This window comes from Malaclemys terrapin, chromosome 7 (genome assembly GCF_027887155.1).
Source record: "Malaclemys terrapin pileata isolate rMalTer1 chromosome 7, rMalTer1.hap1, whole genome shotgun sequence".
NCBI lineage: Eukaryota > Metazoa > Chordata > Testudines > Emydidae > Malaclemys > Malaclemys terrapin.
In genome coordinates, this window is record NC_071511.1 from 27,595,503 (window position 1) to 27,605,363 (window position 9,861).

The following is a 9,861-nucleotide window of genomic DNA, read 5'->3' on the forward strand; positions in this document are numbered from 1 at the left end:
TGAGACCAACTTCTGTTGGTGGAAGATACAAGCTTTCAAGCTTTACCTTCAAAAGCTCAGTAGCTTATACCTTCCACCAACAGAAGTTGGTCCCATAAAAGATACCTACCTTGTCTCTCTCATATCACTTTTAAACAAATTAGTGTGTGTGGGGAGGAGGCCAGAAATCTACTAGTGATGCCTTTTCCAGTTTAGAGGCTTTCAGTCGTTGTTCAATTTATGTTATTTTTGCTCTGTTTCAGCCTTTTTCTGAATGGGGTGTCTGTATTTTCCAAATTTGTACAAGCTTTTCATTTTGGGTTAGCATTTTCCATCTTTGGCTTCTGTGTGTGTCTTCATCACGGAGTGCCATGAGGCTAAATTAATTAATGTTTGTGAAATATTTTGATATCCTTAAAAGGAAGCTGCTACAGAAGTGCAAAGCATTATTATTGTTTATTATGATGTGTCAGCTGGGCTCAGGAAACTATCCATATGGTTGTAGCTAATGGCAATTTTGTAAGAGCAAGAATGAAGTAAGTGTGTGTGTGTGTGTGTGTGTGTGTGTGTGTGTGTGTGTGTGTGTGTGTGCTGGTTTAACACTAGTGAACCCATATCTACTCTACTCACAAAACAATTATCTGTATATTTTCTCCAAAACACCCTTAGTATATATTGGAAAAGGCAGTCGATACCGTGTATGTGAGTATGTTTATCCATTTCTGCTGAATTCCTGAAGGCAAGAAGAGACTACACAGCATCTTTCTGCAACCTAGCATGCTAGGAAGGAAAAAAATCTGATTGAACAGCAGTTAGTCTGGTCTGCTTATTAAACACAGGCAACCTGCACTATCAGGAATTGCAATTTAAATCCAATCCTTTAAAAGAATTCTGATCTTAAGAAGTATTGGGAGAAAGCGATGATTAGTGGTTTGACCCGGGTCTTGAGGGCTGAGAATCTTAGGTTCTGTTTCCAAGTGTGTCACTGACTGAGTCAAACCCTGTCTGCCTTATGTCTGATTAAAATGGGATTACTCAAGTGATTGGGGTTTGGAGCCTGTTGTTCAACCTTAGGCAAGTCACTTTGGGTGCTAGCCATGCACCTAAACTCATTCAGTGACTAAGTTTTTGCCTCTCAGGCATGCATGCTGCAGCCTCATTCTGGGCATCTGGTGCCCACCTCCCACCTGAGCCCCAGAGCAATTCGCAAGTAGGGGAAGGTGGCGTTCAGCATATGCAGGGGAGAACCCATTTTTGAGTTATTTACACATGCAGCCTGATTTTGCTGAGCAATTATAACCTCAAATGAAATCAACGGGGAGTATAGGTGATTCCTTCTGAAAACTCAGGCTCCGGAGATCTTCATGCCTATATTTACATATCTGTAAAGTGGATATAACAACCTACCTCCTAGAACTGTCGTGAGCGTTATTTAGTTTAATTATTAAGTGCTTTCAGGTCCTTGGGAGAAAAACACTATGCAAGAATAAATTATTTTTACTATTTAATTTTTGTATTACAGTAGAACCCAGAGGCCCAATCCAGATCCAATTCCCAATTTACTAGATGTTGTACAAACACAAAGGAAGACATGGCCCCGATCTAAAGACTGAATGTGGATGCCAGCCATTTGTCTAAGTTCTGTATTTAAATGCATAAACAACTACCACTGAAGTCAACGAGTGCTGCATCAGCACATCTCATGGCATAAGGCCTTTTGAAGTTATCAGAAAACTGGTAGCAAGTGGGGCTATTAAAAAACCCAGCTTGTCAATAAATGTTTGCAATTTTCAAGTTCCTGTCTTATCTAGTCCTGATAATTATTAGCTGAACCAGATTTAAAAAGCCATTATAAGGATCTATAGAGATTCTTTGTGAGGTTTTTGCCCACTGATTTATCTTTCTCAATTTCACTGCAAGATGGTCCCTGTAGGACTGAAGTGATTGCACACAGCTTCCGTGAACAAGATTTTAGAAATATTTCAAGTTAGGCAGCAATAAAAGGAGACATTTGACCTTGAGAAAGCACTGTACTATAGTTTTGTTAGAGCACTCAGCAAGACTGCCTAGTTTCTTTGCTGCTAATTTCTCAAAGTAGTACATACTTCTAAATTTAGGTTTATGGAGTTATTGAACCTTCCCTGAAAAAGGTATCTGAAGTCCTGCCAACATCCAGAGCCTCTCGTTTGACTGTTAAAAGACTGATTTCCTGATTTAAATTGACCTGGTTCTATTTCACTGCAAATAACTGAGTTTTTTCAGTCCAAAAAGGAAACAATCAAAAAATAAAAAAGACTGAAGTCAACAAGCCCTTTGCAAAACCATTAGAGGACAGGGGAAAATAGCAAATGAGTTTCAAATACAATGCTCATGCCCACATTCCTTAGTCAAGTAATAATCCCATTTAAAAAACAAACATTTTTTGCCTGACTGGTTAGACAAACAGGTTTATCTTCAAGAACTTTTCTTTTGTAGAATTTGAAAAAACCCACAGTTTAAAAGTGTTCTTAAACGTAATTATATAATCTTTTATGATTTCATGTACAAAAAATTTTTAAGTAGTAACTAAAGCTACACACATTTCACCAAACCTGATGGTCTTATACATTGTGGGATGGTTGTAGTCTTTATAGAAAGTTGGAACCAAGTTTCAGTTACCAAATTGATACTAACCACCCTCCCTGAAGAAAGAAAAACATACTGACCTTAACATTGATAGGTTAGCGCTGTGTCCAAAGTAAAATCTCAACAATTTGAAGTCCATCAGACAAACAGTTCCAGACTCCCTACAACTGTTCGTGTTTACCAGGACTTCAAATGAGTAACTTTTAAAATTATTATTATTATTATAACTTGTTTTGTAACAAAGAAATAGAATGGAGATCTAACAATTTACTTTACTGGACTCTCAAAAGTGAGAACTAAAGCCCAGAATTATCTTGTATTTGATTACAGTCACATTCATGAAGTAACTGACATTTACATTAATGTGTCACTATGGGTCTTCAACATCAACTGACAGACAGATATCTAAACTACTGCAGATCATTGCACTCATGTGAGTCCCATGGACTTCAACTTCAGGAGCAAGGCCTGAGAATGCATTTTGTATCAGCATTGCAAAATGTTTAGATTAATGTTTATAGTGTGTTAGTTCAGCTTTAAAAAAAGAAGTCAGAACTTTGATTCTGATATGAACTTACACTTCAAGTCAAATCTTGTTTTCCTTGACTATTATTATTATCTCCACAAGAAATGCTCCATTGTACTTACCTCTTAGATAGCAAAGCATAATGTTTTTAATCTGATAAGGCAAGCAGGATTTGGCCAATTGTCCTGTAAATCAGTATTATGAGAGCAAACCTACTGGAAAGATCTAACATATTTGTTGAGTTTACATCTATTTTTAGCAGTTTTGTCATCACAAGCTCTGTTCTTATGATAAGTTCTGAGAAACTGACTTGCTACTCCCATAAAGAAAAGAGATGCTAACACTTAGGTTGATCATTTTCTGCCTTTGAACTCTCAGTAACAATGCAACCTTAACATTCTCTTAACTAGGGTGACCAGATAGCAACTGTAAAAAAAAAAAAAAAAATTGGGACAGGCGGTTGGGGGGCGTGGGGGGGGGCGGAATAGGTGCCTATATAAGAAAAAGCCCCAAATATCAGGACTGTCTTTATAAAATCGAGACATCTGGTCACCCTACTCTTAACTTAATTTTAGTCTGGTATCTATATAATACCATGGTATTTCTGAGTTGCTCCTTTGAGACAATGAGGTGGAACTCTCAAGAAAAATCATATCTGCGATTTCAAGCAATTCTGTGCCCTTGCAAAGCTCCATAAGGGCTATTACAGAAGTGGCATAATTTAGGAAATCCTCAAGGCTGCTTTGCCTTGCAAAGAGGCCCACAACTGGTCCTAGCAGCACCTTAGTAGAGGAGGTACAAGATACTGTACCTGTGTTGCTGCCTAAATCTGGCCTAGCATAAGCAAAAAGTGTGCAAATTTCTGCCAGGTGCCAATGCACATCAAGCTTGACCTGTAAGATTTCTAACAATTCCAATCCTGGTCCCCATCTCTCATCTAAAGCGTCTTCATTCTGGGCAGTGACTCCTGCTATCCTAATTATGGATCTCCTTACTAGACAGGCTGCTGCTCATTCTGAATTGTGTCAAACTGCGGCTTGGAAGTGAACATCAAACTCATGTTTACCTTTGATCCATATTTCTATGGACATGTGCATTTATTCGTTCTATAATTCAGGAAAAAATATTTGGTTACTATAGCAACTCCTTGTACTCCTGCACAGATACCTAATTAAAAGTTCATTTATCCATATGACAAACGAAGTTAATTAACTGTTTACATCAAATATTCTAATCAGATATGTTGCGATGGCAATATTGTTTTAAAACGACAACTCGTTCCTGTTTCAGACATTTTTTGGATCACATGGCATTTATATCACACTTTCAGATTAGAATGCAGAGTTTCATGTTGAGCTCTTTGGTTAACTCACAATCAGATTTGTTCAGTGTGTACCATTTGGAAACTGAAACACTACCAATAAATAGACATCAGATGCCTTCACCCAGCATAGTACTGATTACCGGGGTAGTCATTTCTTTTCTTTGTTTAGAGTCCTTTGAAAAACACTAGCAGCACATAGGGCATATTATACAGAGATTGCAGCTGTAACTGTAAACCCTGGTCAAAAACAGTGTAATTAGGAAAAACTATCAGCCAATAGAATTGCTTTTAAGAATCTCAATTTTTACTATGTGGTTTGTTCTTATAGTTCTCTTTCTATTCCCAGTGCAGTCAATCAACTCAAGACCCAAACCCTTCCAAAACAGTGAGGGAAAAGCGCATCTAGTCTTCATTACCAGAACACAAGCATATTTAAACAGAATCAGTTTCCAGTCAGAAGATCATTTAATTGTAATGTTTAGTCAGATATGGTGCCCCCATAACTAATTTTGCATCAACCCTTATATTACAGTCTTTACAAGATTTAGCTTAACAATGAAGGTCTACAGCACAAGCTCAACAGAGTAATTACAAACCTTTATAAAAATACAGAATATGAAACTATGGCTTCTGATTCTATATTCAACACACTTCATTGCTCATGTTTGAGGCATGTTTTGGAGAAAGTATTTTTAATCCCTTGCAGACAGTATACAACCAGTGGCTACCCTGACGTCTGTTTTTCTCTTTTCTCTGATCACATTCAAAATGTCATTTGTTTCAAATGATTCATTTCTTTCAAACGATAAAAGTTAAGTCAGTCTGATTTTTCCCAAATCTCTGAGTTATAGTACATAAATCCCACCAGTGTCCGATAGGCTTAAAACATCCATTAATGTCTTTCCACATTGTCAATCAATATATTTTTAATCACACATTTTGCTTCAGACTCATATGCAGCACTTACATTTTTATTAATTTTTTTTTATTTCATCTTCTCTGGCCTGCACAGATATTACCTGCAAGGGGAAGCAGAAAGTGCATTACTGCTAATATCAGCCTTCTACCTTTCCCATATTATTATTCACCCTAGCAATTTCCTATAAGACTTTTCTTTAATGGATGGGGGAGCAGAAGGCTGCTATTGGGGGGCGGGGGGGAAGGTCAGTACATCAAATTTTTCCTAACTTTTGGTCTTTTCATTATGGCCTCTTCACGGGGGTGAAGTAAAAGCATTTGAGCTTCATAGGAAGTGGTCTCAAGACAGTCTGTACTCCCTAAAAGGTATTACCGTATATGGGGTTGTGAATAGAAGAGTTTGAAATGCCCCCCATCCCAAAGAACCTCTCTTCCTCCCTTTGCTTTCTTTCCCAACCTGAGTGAATACAGTTCTGACAGAAAGCACAGCAAACCCTATTCTAGCATTTGCCTTCTCTCACCTTCTGTTCTTTCCTTTCCTATTCTGGAAGATGGGTTTGAAAGAGAGAGACCCCCAAATGGGGCCAATCAATTTTTAAAATACATCTTCCCACAGGAGAGATGTCAGTTGTAGGTGCTGGATTTTATAGTGTACTATGAGAATTAATGTATGATTTGATTTCATCCTGTCAGCCACCCTTTCTGAATAGCAGAAAGGAATGACAGACCAGAACAATCCTTATGACTGATTATGGTCACCCTTTTGTTTTAGGATATGTTATAATGTCTACTATGGTTTCCTATATGTATTACAATATGGGCACTCTAGTTATATATACACACACATTTCTTTGTTTTAAGGTTTTAGTAAGTAAGAGACAGGATTCTCTATTGTGTCTATGTTAAGTAGGTTAGAGGAACATTGAAGGCCTGGGTCTCAATGTAAATTGTCTTGGTTATTAATTGTAAAACTTAGCAAGGTTTAATTTGCAATGCCTTTTTGCTCGATATAAAATACTACTGTTTGTATTCTCAGTCTGTTTGTGTAAATGAGGAATGTATGCATCAGAAAAAGATAAGGTGTAAAGGCCATTGTTATAGCCAGAGTCAAGGGAAAAAAAGTAAAAAAAAATTAAAGAACATCAAAGAATCATCAACGCGCATCCATAATGAAGGGCAGATTAACGACCCTGAGGTGAAGGCTGGCACCCCTAAGGACAATTAATTAAATCAAAACAAAGGACAGGATGACCCTCTCAGAGGTGTATTGAAATGTTTACACCAATTAAAAAGTAACTGGTCACAAACTGACACAGCAAAATCCATAGACTTCAACAGAGAAAAAAGTCCTATAAGAACAGGGTGCTTGGTCATGGAACTTTGAGTTTGTCTTGCCACACTCCAGGAGCATCGGATCGCGACCAATAAAGCCCTGCTCCCTCTGCGGCCAATCTGGCTGGCCAGTAAATTGATCCAGACTCTGGACTGGTAGCTATAAACGTGTGTGTGTGTGTGTGTGTGTGTGTGTGTGTGTGTGTGTGTGTGTGTGTGTAAAAAGCATATGCTAACTGTGGTATTCTCAATAAATGCTGTGCGTATTTACCTTCCTCTATAAGGATCCCGTGTCAGGGAGCAGAACTAGGATATACAAGCTGGAAAGGGAGTGCATGAGTACCCTTGCTGTGATGTCAGACAGTCTGGATTAGCTCTGTAGACAAGAGGAATGATTGGAGCAATGCAAGCTGTTTCCCTGAATTGGAAAAATATATTGAAGCCTGTACTTAAGGATGCCTGACATTCCCCATTATCAGACCCTGTTTTCAGTTGCTTATAACTTTGCCAAAATTTTGTAGCTCAGGCTGAAGTTTCCCATGCCAGGTGCCTGGCTCAAGCCGATCCCCCCCTACTCTCACTCTCAGAAGCAGCTGGACCATTTATTTTGCTGAAACTGTGTGTGGCGGGAGGGGAGTGGGGGGGAAGTGCCATGTGAAAAAACTGTGCTTTAGAACTAGAAAAAAATCATAACTGTGATTTGTAGCAGTTCTGCACACTTGCAAAGCACGACGGGGGTTGTTATATCAGTGGCACAACTTAGGGAACCCCCAGTGCTATGCTACCACCCTATTCCCCCCAAACCTGGCACCGCTTCCAGCCCCCTCCAGCCTGTCCTTGTCTTAGTCCTGTCTTGCCTTCCCACCCAACCTTGGTTTTCCTACCCGCAGCTCCTAATCCCTTTCCCCAGCCAGTCTCTCTCCCACCACTCAACTCCCAGTGTTTCTCCCTTATTTCTCCTCTCAGCTCTCATTCCCAGTCATCCCTCCACCTCCAGGCATTTTGTCCCAATCTACTCCCTCTGCTGCCACCCCCTGAGGTCCAGTTCTTGTTCCCTCTGCATTCAAGTGAGGAGCCTTCCTCAGACCCGCTGACTAGATGCCAGCAGCAGCACTGAGACTGTAAGACAGTCTCCCTATTCTCAGTTCCTATACCTGTTGCCTCAGCAGCCACCTGGAGCTGGGAGCAGCCATTTGCAGGAAAGCCTCCGCAGTTCCCGCACCTTGAGGATGGAGCATATTTAGCTGCCAGACTCTATCAAGTCTCTACTGAGCACGTGTGAACTGCGATTTTTCAGAGGCTTATAACTTGGCCAGATTTAGGCCTTTTTTTAAAAAACAAATAAAAAACACACCCCGGAAACAGCCAAAGCCAAATCCCCAATACAAAAGCTACTTCCTACCACATTTCAAGCCCCTGCTCCAAAGCACGACAGCACTAAAGTTTTTCAACACAACAGTCGTAAGATTTCTTAACATGGATAAAACATTTTTTCTTACCTTATTCTCAGAAACAACTGAACCATTTCAGCTGAAAAACTCCACCACCCAACAAAACATTAGCCTGAGGCAAACAATCAGCATGGAAAATTTCATGCTTGAACCTTTCAAGTTTGCTAAAGTTACAAGCTACTGAGAAAGTATCAGGCAACCCTATCTATTAGTATCACTCTCTGCATCATCTCTCACAGACACTCAGTTAAATTTGATCCTCTGCATTCAGTATTCACATTTTATAACCCAGGCACTTTATACTGCACCAAAGTCTATGCACAGAATTGTTATTTACCCATTTTTCACCCCTCATAGTCTAAGGCAGAGTGACAGTATGTAACCAGATTGCCTAGGCATCCCTTTGTGATGCATCTGGGCACAACTCACCCAGCTGCAGGTCCCCAGTGGTCCGATGCAACCCCTCACAAGTGCAGTGCCATGATGCCTTAGCCCTTCAGCTATGGCACCCTTGAATCCCACCCCTCTAAGGTATTAGAGTCCATAATAAAAGGAAAACAGTGAACTCAAAACCAAGAAGGTTCATCAGCAGAATCCCACCCTTCTGCTTAGGGTTTCTTTCTGTGCAGCCAGTGCCTTTTGTTAGTTTTCCTGGTTCCAGTCATCCCATCCACCGAAAAGCTTGTCCAGGTAGCAAGCTGTCTCCGGCTCTTGGCTGGAATCAGACTTCCCTCCTCAAGAAAGACAAAGAGCTCGGTCCTCCTTTCTGGTCAAGCTCTAACTGAGCTGGGTCTCTTCCTTTTAAGGCCTCTTCCTCTCTCCACTCCTAACAACAACTGCAGGTGTAGCAGAGTGGAGCCAATTGTGTCCACAGGCCCTTGTTAAGCCCCTCCCTGCCAGTGTGGGGCCTGCATGCCCCATCACATAGGGGTACCATTATGTGAAACGGCAGTTAGATCTTACTATGAAATGTCAATTGTCTATATGATCTGGGCTGTAAAGAATGGTATAGTACACTTAGACTAAATATAAAGAAAACATTTCTAGTTCATGACATGTAAACCTCAAAGGGCTTGGAAAGTTCAGGTCTGCATGGATAAGTGTCTAAAAGTTCAGACACCCAAACATCCTCCTGGGTATAAAGTGGAGCACAATCCCCAAAATTTCAGTCAAGGAGCCACATGGTGGAGCTGTTTAAAGAGAGAGTTCTATCGTCCCCACCAATGCACCCAGAGATGCATATGTAAAGTAAGTGGAAGGAATGGTTGAGGTACAGCAGCTGGACAGAGGGGGAGCAGATGAATCTTTGCAAAAAGATAAAGCAAAAAAAAAAAAAAAAAGTTGAGGACGGTAATCCATACTATCAAAGACGTTGCTAGGCAGCAAGACACAAGTCTATGCCAAGAGACCCAGGCATAACAGCTTGGAATATATAGAAAGAATTTAGTCATTTCTAACAGCACACACCGCTGCTACTGCAGTACATACACACTAAGGGTATGTTTACACTGCACATAGGGTGACCAGACAGCAAGTGTGAAAAATCGGGACAGGGGGTGGGGGTGGAGGGGTAATAGGAACCTATATAAGAAAAAGACCCAAAAATCGAGACTGTCCCTATAAAATCGGGACATCTGGTCACCCTAACTGCACATTCCTTATGGCGGCATGTAGGATACATACTCTACACGCTCCCCTAGCATGGG